Source organism: Stegostoma tigrinum, chromosome 6, assembly GCF_030684315.1.
Source record: "Stegostoma tigrinum isolate sSteTig4 chromosome 6, sSteTig4.hap1, whole genome shotgun sequence".
In the NCBI taxonomy this organism is placed as follows: domain Eukaryota; kingdom Metazoa; phylum Chordata; class Chondrichthyes; order Orectolobiformes; family Stegostomatidae; genus Stegostoma; species Stegostoma tigrinum.
The window spans coordinates 64905866-64918986 of NC_081359.1; the positions used below are offsets into that span (position 1 = coordinate 64905866).

Genomic DNA, 13121 nt, shown 5'->3' on the forward strand with positions numbered 1-13121 from the left:
CACGTTCCCTTTCTAGAGAAGCTAGAGTCTTCTCTGTTCAAACTGGTATCACATGATAAAATAACCTCCTGACTTGAGCTATGCGTGTGATAATGCAAAGTCATTTTGTGGCTAAATGGATACGGTGTTAAAATTGAATTATTAGCTAAATCGAATTAGAAGGTGCATTCTCTTAAAGGAGAAAATGTGTTCATTGCCTGCTTCCAGTGGTTTCTTGTGCAAGTATTCCTCCCATGTGTTTAATTTGATGTAAGCATCAACAATTTTAGGTAACTGTCTTTAATTGAATGCTAATGAAAGACCACAGTTCAGCAAAACTGGTAAGACAAAAAAATGGAATGCTTTTCTGAAATTCAAACTTTTAGTGAAAATACATTTCAAATTGCAAATCTGTCTATAATTTTGGTTAATGGAAACCATCTGTTGACCTATTAAATTCTTTATCACACACATCACACAGACATCTGTTTGCAATCTGTAGAAGCCTGCAAAATACTCTCTTTAAATTAAAAACATTCTCAATTCTGTCAAACTTTTAAAATGCTTGTTGTCAACACGAGAATGACTAACAGAAGTTCCATTCTATGTGACTCATCTTTAGTCTAACTCATTCAGCTGTTAAATCTTTGTTCTGTGTAGTGCTCACTTCAGCATCTGCTTGCAAAGCTAGTCTAGGCTAAGCTGTTTTGGATGCTGCTTTAGAAAATAAGGAATATTTTATTTTGCTGTGGACTGAATAATCTGATTTTCTCCCGACACAGTTGGAAGGGAGAAGAAAGAATATTTATTTTGTTCAAGGTAAATTGTTTGGATTGAAGAACAAAGATGATTTTAGTAATTTAAGTTTACCAGTGATCTGTTTTCTATCCTTCTGTCCGCAATAGAATTGTGCAGTTATCTTACATTTAGGTCACAAAGAATATGATCCTCGAGAATGAATACTGTATGCTGCATTTTCAAGAAACCTACTAGACCAGCAGCAAACTTATAAAGAAGATATGATTATTATTCTAAAATCCTAGGGCTTGAATGTTTTAAATCTCTACATGCTTTTGTGTTACCTTGCTGCTTTTGTGATGTTGCGAAAGTCATTGTTTAATCAAAAAATTAACAATAATACATACTAGCACTATATTTGTTTAATATGTCAACTGTTTAACAGTATACCTTCAAAATGCATGAAAATATTACCACTCAGATTTGTCCTTAGCTGAATTTTAACTCTTCATGGATTTTCTTAACTAATACTAGGGTAAAAAGAACTATTGTACTGAATTGATTCTAAAAGACCCAGCTGCAAATTTGCCAAACATGGTTGTTTTTCTTTTAGATGAGATAATTTTTTGATTAAATAATTCCAAATTCCAAAATGTGCATATCACAATATATAATAGGCCTGTCCGTAATGTTAGTTGTGCTGTTAAGTTGTTTCCAGAAGCTAACAGCAGCTGAATGTAATGCTAGTTCCTTTATGTGTTTTTATCTTATTTATATTGACTTCATTCAAAGTCTGGAGTGAAATCCGCAGTTGAGAGAATATCATTCTATTTTTCTGCAATTAACATGTGTCTCTAATAAAGCAGAAAAAAATCAAGAATTTGCATTTGTATATTGTCTTTGATATTGACAGAATATCCAAAAGCATGAAATATAACAGCGTAACAGGGATAAACTAAAATTAAGTGGAAGTTACAACTTTTCACCTGTTAATTTTTTAAAGTTAAAGGAATGGCTTTTAACTTATCCTCTGTGTGTTAGGTTTCATTATACTAGATAAACCAAAGATTGAGTGAAAAGGTAGCTGAAGATTAAGAAAGGGAAAAGTTTAATTACATTCATGTACATTAACTGTTTAAATAATGTCTTAATTCACAATATTTTAATGTCTCTGTTACCTCTTTTATCTTGTGATATGAAACTTTAATTTATTTAGATATATTCCTATTTGTGGTATTGTGGCTTGCATGATCTCCATTTTAACCCTTTGTTTCTTCTAAATATTCCCCCATTGGCAGTGATAAATAAGAAGCTCTTGGGTTTGATATGGCTTGTGCTGTCTTTTGTCGGTGGTGCCACCATACCTCACACTACTGTAGTTGGCTAGTCTACCTACTGGCTATCATATATTTCCATTATTTAAGTAGGAAATGGATACATGTTCAAGATAGTTTAGAAGTGTCTAGCATCTGATTGTGGTAAGGATAAAACCTTGAGTAAGTTAGCACGAACTGAAAACATGGGACTGTAGCCGTTTTTGACAGTGCGACAGATGGTGAAACTGAGGGAACTGGGCTACAAAAATAACCTGGAAATTTGGGGTGAATAGAAAGGGCAGCAGCATAGAAGGCATTGGTGATGTGAAGAAACATGTGGAGGAATAATAAGTCATTGTCAATTAATATGTTGTGGATACTATGGTTGCCGTATTTTGCAGGTTTCAGACAGGAAGTGATGAAAGAATTGATAATGATGTTGCATTGAATTATAGAGATGAAACACTGAAACAGGCTTAGTTGTTCAATTGATCCATATTGTTCAATGGTGAGCAGATGTCCTAAACCCATATGCCCACACTATTTCCACCCTTCTTTTTATATCCCAGTTTGGTTTAATCATCCATCTAATCTATTCATAAATGCTGTTCTGGTTTATGCTTCAATAATTCTATAATGTGATGACTCTTTTGTTTAACCTGTTAATTCTTCTCTCTCTTCTAAAGTTCTGCTAAGTATGACTTTGTAAATCACTGGTTTAATATTTTTCTTTAGTTTTCTCCTGTGGATATTAAAGACTTATCAATAGCACTGGCAACATGTTTCAATCATTCTTTTTGTTTAAGGTATTACGATTCTATTTTGACGAGATTTCAATTGGTACAGTTTCTAGCAGGAGTTCCTAGCCAATGATTCAGAGGAGGGTCTTTTCCCCCATAGTTCACCTGTCCATAGATGTAACTGCTATCATGAAGGCATACCTATTTAACATAAACCAGGGGCATAACCTGTTATAACAAGGTGTAGAGCTGGATGAACACAGCAGGCCAAGCAGCATCAGAGGAGCAGGAAAGCTGACGCTTTGGGCCTAGACCCTTCTTCCCTTGATCCATATGTCTCACTATCACAACCTGTTATCTTCATTGTTTTCCTTTTTAATTTCTAATAAAAATATTAAACTCATCTAATTTATTTCCTTATAATCATAATTCCTTGCTGAAACTTGACAGGTGACAAATATGAATACTTTCTGCATTCACATTCTCTTTGTATTACACACATCCAAATGTATGCTATATCCTTCTGATTATTGCAGTATGTGAAGGTTTCCTTTCATTTTCCTTGTGGTTGAATTGCATCTTAAATAGGTGAGGTGGTGTTATTTCAGGAAATTCTAATTATTATAGAATTTTCTGTCAGAAAGTGCAGTTGGTCTCCTGTACAGATGTTTCTCTTAGACTTACATTTTGATTTGTTAAAACAGTAGTCGATTTGTATATAAATTCATCCCAAACTGATGTTGATTTGTAAGATTCAAACTGGTCTGGGCACACAAACACTTCAATGTTCTACACAACAGTTTCTTTTTATTTAGCTTTGTCTGGTTGGTAGGAGGGATAAAAATGGCTGCAATGAATGATGAATGTAGGAGCAGATCTGGGTCACGGCATAATTTCTTAAACTTCCCCATTTTTTAACCTTTCGAAATTTATGAACCAGCAGCATAAGACTTTGTGAGAGACCAGATGTCTGGAAGCTAAATATTCTATTAATGTTAAGATTAGAGAGGATCCATGGGCCAGCATTGAGGTAGAAATGTGTTTGGAAGTGAAGGATTAAAGTATGGAGGAATGGGTAACATATACAACTAGAAGATCCTGAGGAGATGAAGTTAGATGACAGCTAAGAGAGATTTAAGGATGTGTATTTTAAAAATTGTCCATTAGGGGTCAGTATGCTAGCATAAGCCAAAAAGGAACCAAGACGAAGGTGATAGAACTTTGGACAATCCAAAGATTATTGGGTGTGGCTGCTGAGATGCTAGCTGTAAGTATGATTTATATAGTCATTATGTTACAGGACTAATAAAACAGAGACCTGGATTTATAACAATCCAGAGCAAAATCCTACCATGGTTTTTGGGGAGTTTTAAGTTCAATCAATTAAATCAGGGGGAAGAAAGTACTGATGAGTCTGAAATTTCCAGATCTTGTAAGAAGGTATTTGGCTTACAAATCTCTTTTATGAAAGGAAATCTGCTGACGACGTCCGGTCATTTATTGTTGCTCATCCTTAATCCCAAGTGCTGAATAAATTGACAGCCTGGAGTCTCATGTCAGATGTAAGATTTCCTTTCTTAAAGAATATCAGTGTTCAGATGCACCACAAAAAGTGGCTTCAGGATCAACACCGCAAAGGAATAGGAGATGTACACATTTTATGAAGCTTTATTGATTTTTATCATCTCTAGCTCTTTGACCACTCTGAAAGGCCTTTCATTCAGGGCCATTGCACTCATAACTTCCCCCATACCACATTTTTCTTACATGTATTATGTGCAATCACATCTTTGCGCATTCACATCACTATCTTTTTCTATCAATGCAGATATTGTGCTTGTGTACACATGCTGATATCACGCAACATTTCTCACTGTTTGGAGAGAAAGATGTATGAGCATGCATAGATGGAGTTGGGGGAGAAAGGTTGTTTAAATTCCAAGGAAGGGATTGCAGGAGCCTGGGGAATGTGCCTGTGCCAAAGGGGAGATTTGGAAGCTTATAAATATCAAAACTTCCCAGTTGCATGTGAAGAACTAAAGTTTTATTGAGACCTTGGGGAAAGGTAGTACCTGATTACATTAAAAAGTCTTTTTTTTCTCACCGTGGCCTCCAGGTTCCAGTTAAATTTAGTAGTTTTAAAATTAATAATCACTTGAGCACCGGAATACTTGTGCGTTAAAATAGTTAACATCTTTCTTCTGAGTGTCCACAAATACTTATGCAAAGTCACGCACGCTTAAACTCAGCTGCTGCCAGACCCCCTCAGGCCTGTATCAATACTGCCCTGAAGTCTTCTACAAGATCAGCATTGGCTCCCTCAGCATCTCTATTAGGGACCTCCTTTTTCATCTGAGAAGACAGGTGATTGGCGCATGCCCCACTTTGGACCCCATCATCCTGCACTAGTATTGTTTTGGAAATCCTGTCCAATGAGTGCTGGAGCATTTCTATTGAGCATCATCTGACCAATTGCCTGTTCAATGATAGTCTAAGTGGGTGAATGGACAACATTGTAACATGGCTTGATATTAGAATGGGGATTGTGCACTGGGATCATTAACCACGCCTTCTGGGGGTATCCCTTGTCATCCGTGAGCCAGCCCTGAAAATGATGCAGGAGGAAACATTCAAGCTACCTGGAATCTGTCCAGAATCTAAGTGTTGTGACATCTCTCTGGATGACTGTCAGGAATGGTTGCATGTGCTCACAAATGAGAGAGTGAACTTCCTTCCTGTTTAGGATTCTAGCTGGATGGCGTGATGGAGCTCCTAGCATCGCATACAAGCAGTCAGTGACCCTTTATATCTGAAGGAGCCCAGCAATTGCCTTAGGCACCTTGACTGTCTGGGTCCATGGTGAACTGGACAAACAATTGCTCCCCTGTAAGAAGCATCATTGAACTCCTGAATGCACTGTGAACTCCTAATCAGCAGATGCAATGCATGTCCCTGGTTGAGGCTTCAAATGAGTAAAGTTAATCTTTATTGCCACTAACATCATGCTTCTTCCCCAGCTGACCAACTAAATCTGCAGGAAGTGACAGAGGTATGTCACAGCTTCTCCAGTGATGCTTCCATTTCCTTATTGCTATGTGTTGAGAAATGGCTACATCCATGCCAGATGTTTGATTTAGCTAACTCAGCAACTGCCTTCACTTTAAGACTGAGGAAAAAGGAAAGGAAATAGCAGAAACGGAGACATGAGGTCCCAGGGGCTGCATCTATAGATGACTATGCTCTATGTGAGCCAAAGGTGCGCCAGGTTCTCAGCATCATCAGCCAGATGGTTGAGAAAGGGTAGAGAGAGTTCCAGCTCCTTGCAAGCAAGTGGATTGCAGTACTGAGGGAGGACTACATATGAATGCGATTTCTCATCATCTACTGAACATGGAGTGGCTTCAACCCTAACATTGTAAGTGTTTGTGTAAAATGTGGCTTGTTTCTACAGGATCCAAGTTATTGAAAGTGTTTGTACTCACCAAAGCTTGGAGAAAGAAGTCAACCCCACCAGGTACACACCTAATTTTATACAGTCAGGTTTGTGAACACGTATATGCAGTTTTGTACTTAAATATTGTGCCCATGCATGCAATTTCACAGGGCTGGAGTGTTGGACTATTCATGGCATAGAGAGGAATGAAAAAGGGGTTCCCAACCCTTTCTGGCTGGCCTGGACACCCTCTGAGAACTAGCAAAGTTTAACCCACTGTAGGAAAACCGAAAATTTCCCTCCTGCTCTGTTAATTTCCCAACCAGCCCTTCTAAAACATTTGGGTTTGTCTGGAAAATTCCACGGTTTGTCTCGGAGATTTTAAATTCTCAAGCCTTGAAGGACCTTGAAGGTTTGAGTTATCAGAAGGGACTGAATAGGCTGGGGCTTTTTCCCTGAGGCATCGGAGACCGATGGGTGCCCTTCTTGAGGTTTGTAAAATCACGAGGGGCATGGATAAGATGAATAGCCAAGGTCTTTTTCCTAGGGTAGGGGAGTCCAAAACTAGGGGACACAGGTTTAAGGTGAAAGGGGAAACAATTAAAAAGGACCTGAGGGATAACTTTTTCTCACAGAGGGTGGTGTGTGTATGGAATGAGATGCCAGAGGAAGTTGTGGAGGAAGCTACAATTGCAACAATTAAAAAGCATCTAGATGGGTATATGAATAGGAAGGGTTTAGAGGGATGTGGGCCAAATGCTGGCAAGTGGGACTGGGTCAGATTAGAATATCAGGTCAGCATGGATGTATGATTTGGGCCAAAACGTCTGTTCCCATGCTGTATGTCTCTGACTCTGACTCATTTAGTTGGAAAAAGAGTAATTAATCTCTAAACCATTCCCTTTTTTGAGACAACACATCAGCCTTTTACTGAAGCGCATCAACAAAAATCAGCAGGTGACTTCTGGCAGCAATATTTTGATGCTTTGTCTATTTCAATTGCCAAGTTAGTGTTGATAAAATATAGAACATTATGACTATATGGTTGTGACACTATATATAAAGGATGTCAGTGGAACATGGCAGGAGTTTGATAATTGAGAAAAACTGACAGTACACTGTTCGCTGTGGGGTGATCAAAGTGAATGAGTAATAATGAGGCAACAAAGTCTCAACAATGGAGAATGTCATTCATTGTTTAATGTGGTTAAAGAGGTGTGTTGTATGTGAAAATTATTTGGGGGATACAAGGATTTTGAATTTGAGGTTATGGAAGAATTGAGCAAAAAGTTGGAAAATAAAGGCTTCTGCTAACGACTTTGAAAAGATTTGAAGATGACGTAGTGGCTAGAAATGATTCTTTCATGATTAAACTTCTTATCTTCTATTTTTCTCCTCACACCTCACCTCATTAAGGTCCCTCAACAACTGAATACCATGATCTGGAGAAAAATGAAAATGCAATCTCCCCATTTCAGAGTCCTCTTCCCCTCTCCCATTTCTGAAGAAGGGTCCAGACCTGAAATGTCAGCTTTCCTGCACCTCTGGTGCTGCTTGGCCTGCTGTGTTCATCCACCTCTGCACCTTGTTATCTCAGATTCTCAAACATCAGCAGTTCCTACTATCTCCTCAAGGCCTTTGTAGGTTAGAGAGAAAAAAATTTAGTCAATATTCTTGCTTCTGAACTACAGACAAAAATCAGTGCTGAAAGAAAACGTATTTTTGTTAAAAAGCACTTTATTTATGAAATTTATACAACCATTATACATGACAGTCTAAAATGTACAAACAAGATCAGTTTATTCTAGCATGTGGCACTCGAGGTGCCTCGACTATATATTTTTTTATTTACAACATTGATTTCAGGTCAAGTGTACAGACCAAGAGGTTACATACAATTTCCAAACAGTGCTGTAGGGCAGGAGGACCTTTTTAGAGTGGCTATTTCTTCCCCATTGTGGCAGCTGCACTAAGCTTGTGAATCTCTCAACGCCCAGCCGAGAACTTGCCAGTCAGCCACACAGAACACGTTTAAACATTAGATTAGGTTGGACTTTGCTTTGATTCGGATATTCAGCTCCTGTGGACTGATAAGTCAGGATGACTCATCAAGAAAATTTATGATGTGAAGCCAATGGATGGTTGCTACTGTCACTGTAATTATATCCCAGAATATGTAACTTTACAAGAAGAGGTGGGACATTAGAGAAAATAAATCCATCCTTATACAAACAAACTTTCTTCTAAATAGGGAAAATTTATAACAATGACAATGTGAATTCACTAAAATTAATGGAGGGAGAAGGCTCATTTTGCTGAGAATGGTTGCTTTGCATAGGGTCCTGTTGTGAAGCAACTGTAGACTTACACCTTTCCAATGTCCAAAGGCACACAAGACAGCCAAAGCATATACTTAAATCTGTTTATATGGCTACTTTTTCATGGAATATGTCATTGGCAACAGGCTATAGGTATGGCTTGATGTGTGCCACTTCATGTCAAGTATAGCTGACCAGCTTACCCTCCCACTCCTTAATGCCTGCTATAGGTGTATTGCAGATTGACAGTTAACTTGCATGGCCTTGTGTCAATGCACCTTCTGGGTCACCAAGTCCTGAAATGGGACTCAAACCCAGAGGTTCTGACTCGGATGGATGGTACCAAACCAACCTTAAAATGAGTCCAAAATTCAAAAGATCGTGGCACTAATATTCCCATGTCTATTGTAGTGCTCCAGCAATTCTCATTGCAAGCTGGAAGATCAACGCTCTGGAGATAGCAAGAACTGCAGATGCTGGAGTCAGAGGTAACACAGGCTCTTGGTCTGAGATATTCCTCTTGGGAACCCTGCAGCCCAATGGTATCAATGTGGACTTCACAAGCTTCAAAATCTTCCCCCACCCCCACTGCATCCCAAAACCAGCCCAGCTTGTCCCCTACCCCCACTGCATCACAAAACCAGCCCAGCTCGTCCCCGCCTCCCTAACCTGTTCTTCCTCTCACCTATCCCCTCCTCCCACCTCAAGCCGCACCTCCATTTCCCACCTACCAACCTCATCCCACCTCCTTGACCTGTCCGTCCTCCCCGGATGGACCTATCCCCTCCCCACCTATACTCTCCTCTCCACCTATCTTCTCCTCTATCCATCTTTGGTCCACCTCCCCCTCTCTCCCTATTTATTTCAGAACCCTCTCCCCATCCCTCTCTCTGATGAAGGGTCTAGGCCCGAAACGTCAGCTTTTGTGCTCCTGAGATGCTGCTTGGCCTGTTGTGTTCATCCAGCTTCACACTTTGTTATCACAGGCTCTTGGTCTGCGGTGATTCTCCAGATCAACACCGCATCATTGGCTAGATATCTTACATCCTTCATGACTCAATGTTGAGTTTAACAATTTCAGGATGTGAACACCTTCCTTACATTCATTGCCAATCTCAATGACCCCAGGTTGTGTTCTGAAATGGTTTGCTTTCAGCACAGACAAACCTATTTTTCACACCTAATTGATCCACTGTCACCTATCTGGCTTCTTTGGCTTACTATCAACAATCCCTTTCTTTGCTGACCTCTCTTTCTCGCTTCCTTCTGAGTTTCTCCAACAATTTCTGTTTTAGTTTGTTTCTGATCTCCAGCATCTGCAGTTCTTTGTTTTATATGATACCACTAATATTGCTCAACTATTTAAAAAAGGGTTGGAAATCTACTGCAATTGTATTTGCCTAATGAGTGCCACTTACTCTCTCCATGCCATTTACTAATGTCTTCAAGGAAACTTGCTTTTACCAAAAAGCAGCCTCTCTTTATGGATTCATAGGATTGTCAAATATAGTTCATGTGAAATCCTTGTGGTAACTCAGCAAAATTCATGCTGAGATTATAAAGTTAATTGCTAGTTCCACCGGATTAATTAATATCTGGTATAAAACCTGGGTTTGTGTTTTACATTACTTAAGAATGTGAAGGGCTTCATTTATTCAGCATTTCTGAGATAAGCATTCACATTTTAAACTGGAGATTTTGTTCAATTGCATTATTGTCCACTAAAAGAGATTGCAGAGCTTGAATTGCATACAAGACACAATAAATTTTCACAATCTTTTTTATTAGTTCTGCACTGGGAGGAGATACACCCCACGAATTAAATCGATCATTATTGGAATTTCCCACAAATTGCTCTGGCCTGTACATCTTCAGGGATAACTTTTCAAAAGAAAATATAGTTCTTTTGGGCACAAGGACATTAAAAGTTGCATTTTTAAAGCTTTTTAAATGATTTTTGTTCCATTTCACAGAAAAATACTTTAAACAGTGCCTTACAGTAATTAGAAAAGGACTTTCTATATTTTAAAGTAAATTTCAGCAATGTAAAATGTAAGATGTATTTACATCTTGACTTTAATGCTAACTTTTGTAATAAACTATTTTCAGCCATTTTAATTATTTTTTCAAACTTGTAATATTTGAAAAACTAAAGAGAGAATAATACATTTTTCCATTAAATAAAATGTAAACATTTTTACTAATTTGTCCAATTGAAATGCTTCATGGCAGTTTCTTCCTGAGCCTTGATAAGAAACTTCCATGTTGACTTCACTGCCATTCAGTCATAAAGTCAGTTTGTCATACAGCACGGAAACAGACCCTTCAGTCTAACTAGTCGATGCTGACTAGTTTCCCAAACTATACTCGTTCCACTTACCTGCATTTGTCCCATATCCCTCTAATATCCCTGTGTTTGTCCCATATCCCCCTAAACCTTTCCTTTTCATACCTGTCCAAATATCTTTTGAATTTTGTAACTATGCCTGCACCTACGATGTCCTCTGGCCATTCGTTTCACATATTAACCACCTTCTGTGAGAAAACGTTATCCCCCCATATCCCTTTTAAATCTTTCTCATTTCTACTTAAAAATATGCCCCTTTGCTATTCACCTTATCCATGCCTTTCATGATTTTATGAACAGCTGTTTTCTGTTAAGTATATCTAAAAATTTGTTTCACAACTTTAACTTTTTATTTGAATACTGATTATTCATGCATTACTGGGTTGAGCACAACCAGCAGTCCCGTTATTATAAATTAAGGAATTTTGAGGAGTTTAGTACCTCAAATTCAAAAAATCTTTTACTATTTAAAAGCCAATGTCAGTCAGGAAGGATAAAAGATTCCCAGTTTAAAAAAAAACAAACTCTTGAGAATGCTAGTTGAAGCTTCTGACAAATGTAACATGGTGTTACTGAGCAATATAAGTGACAGACAAATGCTAAGCAGCAATGTGATAGCTCATGCTATCACCAGCTCTGTGAGTCACCCAAACCTACGTAGGCAATGGCCAACACTGGCACAGCCAGACCAATATTTCGAATAGGAATTCTTTCCCCATCAATGTCATTGTGTCTGAGGCTTCAGCTTCAAACTTGCTTCATTGTCTCTTCCTAGAAGGTGGAGTGTCTTCATCTGCAAGGAGAATAGGCAGAGATTTGGGAGTCTGGAAAGTTAGGTGATTGTTGAGAGGTAAATATTTGTGGAATGTCACTAAGGAATGGGAGCAAGAGAGCATTAGGTTGAATATAACTAATGCCTGGTGAGATGAAGGTTTTGAGGAGGAAGCTGGAAGGAAAAGTTATTATATATGACAAAATAAGATGTATCAAGAGATCATTGAATCTCTTCTGGCATAGGATCCAATTCCTAGTAGCCACACTTCAGCTATTTGTAGCTATACCAACTTAGTGAGGTTAGCTGCTGTAATCTGCTCAGGGAAGATAACTTCGCCAAATGGCCTGACTGCTTCTAAGACCACGCTGGAGCTATGACTTAAACCAGGAAGAAGTCTGTCCATGTCTACAATCCTTACTGCAGCTCTTTCCTATTTCTTATATTTCACCTTTTCATGCATGCACTCCTACCGTTGTTTGGATCTTAAAGCTAATGAACATTTTACAAGGTGTTGGGAGAATTATCTAACAAGTTCAAACAACGACCTAGATTAATTACTTAACAGTCATGGTGTGATTTAGAGATTTGCATTTCCTTTCAAATCACAAAAAAAATGCTTGATATACTTGCAGTGATTGTCTGTCTGTGGTATTTCAACAGATTATACTTTATTATTTGACTGTATATTGATCAGGTATTTGAATCCTTAAAGTGGCTTATAAGTTCTGTGTTCCCAACATCTTGTTGTATGGTGGTGAAACTTGCAGATATGAAGAAGTTAAGCTCAACAATGTCCAACTTTGCTGTCCACAGTACCTTGTAGGCATATCCCAGCAGAACAAATTCACTGAGTTATAAAAACCAAAAGAACTGTGGATGCCGTACATCAGAAACAAAAATAGAAGTTGCTGGAACAGCTCAGCAGCAATATGGCAGCATCTGTGAAGAGAATTCAGAGTTAACATTTTGGGTCTGGTGACCCTTCCTCAGAACCTTGATTTCTCATCATAGATGCCGCTAAGCAACTTCTGTCTTTGTCTCTCAAAGGTATGCTAGCACTCGTGAAACGGAGGTAACTTTGTTGGCTTGGGCTCATTGGCAGGGTTTAAGACACTGAATAGTAAGGTGGCATGAGTCACACAACTAATATGATGCCCATCTTTGCCTTAAGATGCTTGTAAGCATGACATGATGTTCTTACATACTGCTCATCATACTTGGGAATTAGAGGAAAATAGCAACAGCTCTGTGGGTCATCACAATGACGACCGGTGTCTACAGCACATCAACAGACAACAATGCTGGAAACCAACAACGTACAACAGTGATAATGGGAACTGCAGATGCTGGAGAATCCAAGATAATAAAATGTGAGGCTGGATGAACACAGCAGGCCCAGCAGCATCTCAGGAGCACAAAAGCTGACGTTTCGGGCCTAGACCCTTCATCAGAGAGAAGGATGGGGTGAGGGTTCT

The 13121-nt window shown here is 38.7% G+C and overlaps 1 protein-coding gene across 3 annotated transcripts in view; it reads left to right on the plus strand.

The window, feature by feature from the left end:
* Positions 1–578: 578 nt before the first annotated feature.
* The window catches only part of LOC125453429 (augurin-like), a 32464-nt gene continuing 19921 nt past the window's right edge, over positions 579–13121 (plus strand). Inside the window, exons 1-2 of one of the 3 annotated variants that reach the window (XM_048533012.2) lie at positions 580–798; positions 6225–6287. The gene's annotated coding sequence lies outside the window, so the exon portion shown is untranslated. Of the gene's footprint in view, positions 799–6224; positions 6288–13121 lie in introns of all 3 variants that reach the window. The other 2 variants (XM_048533014.2, XM_048533011.2) reach the window with 2 other exon arrangements.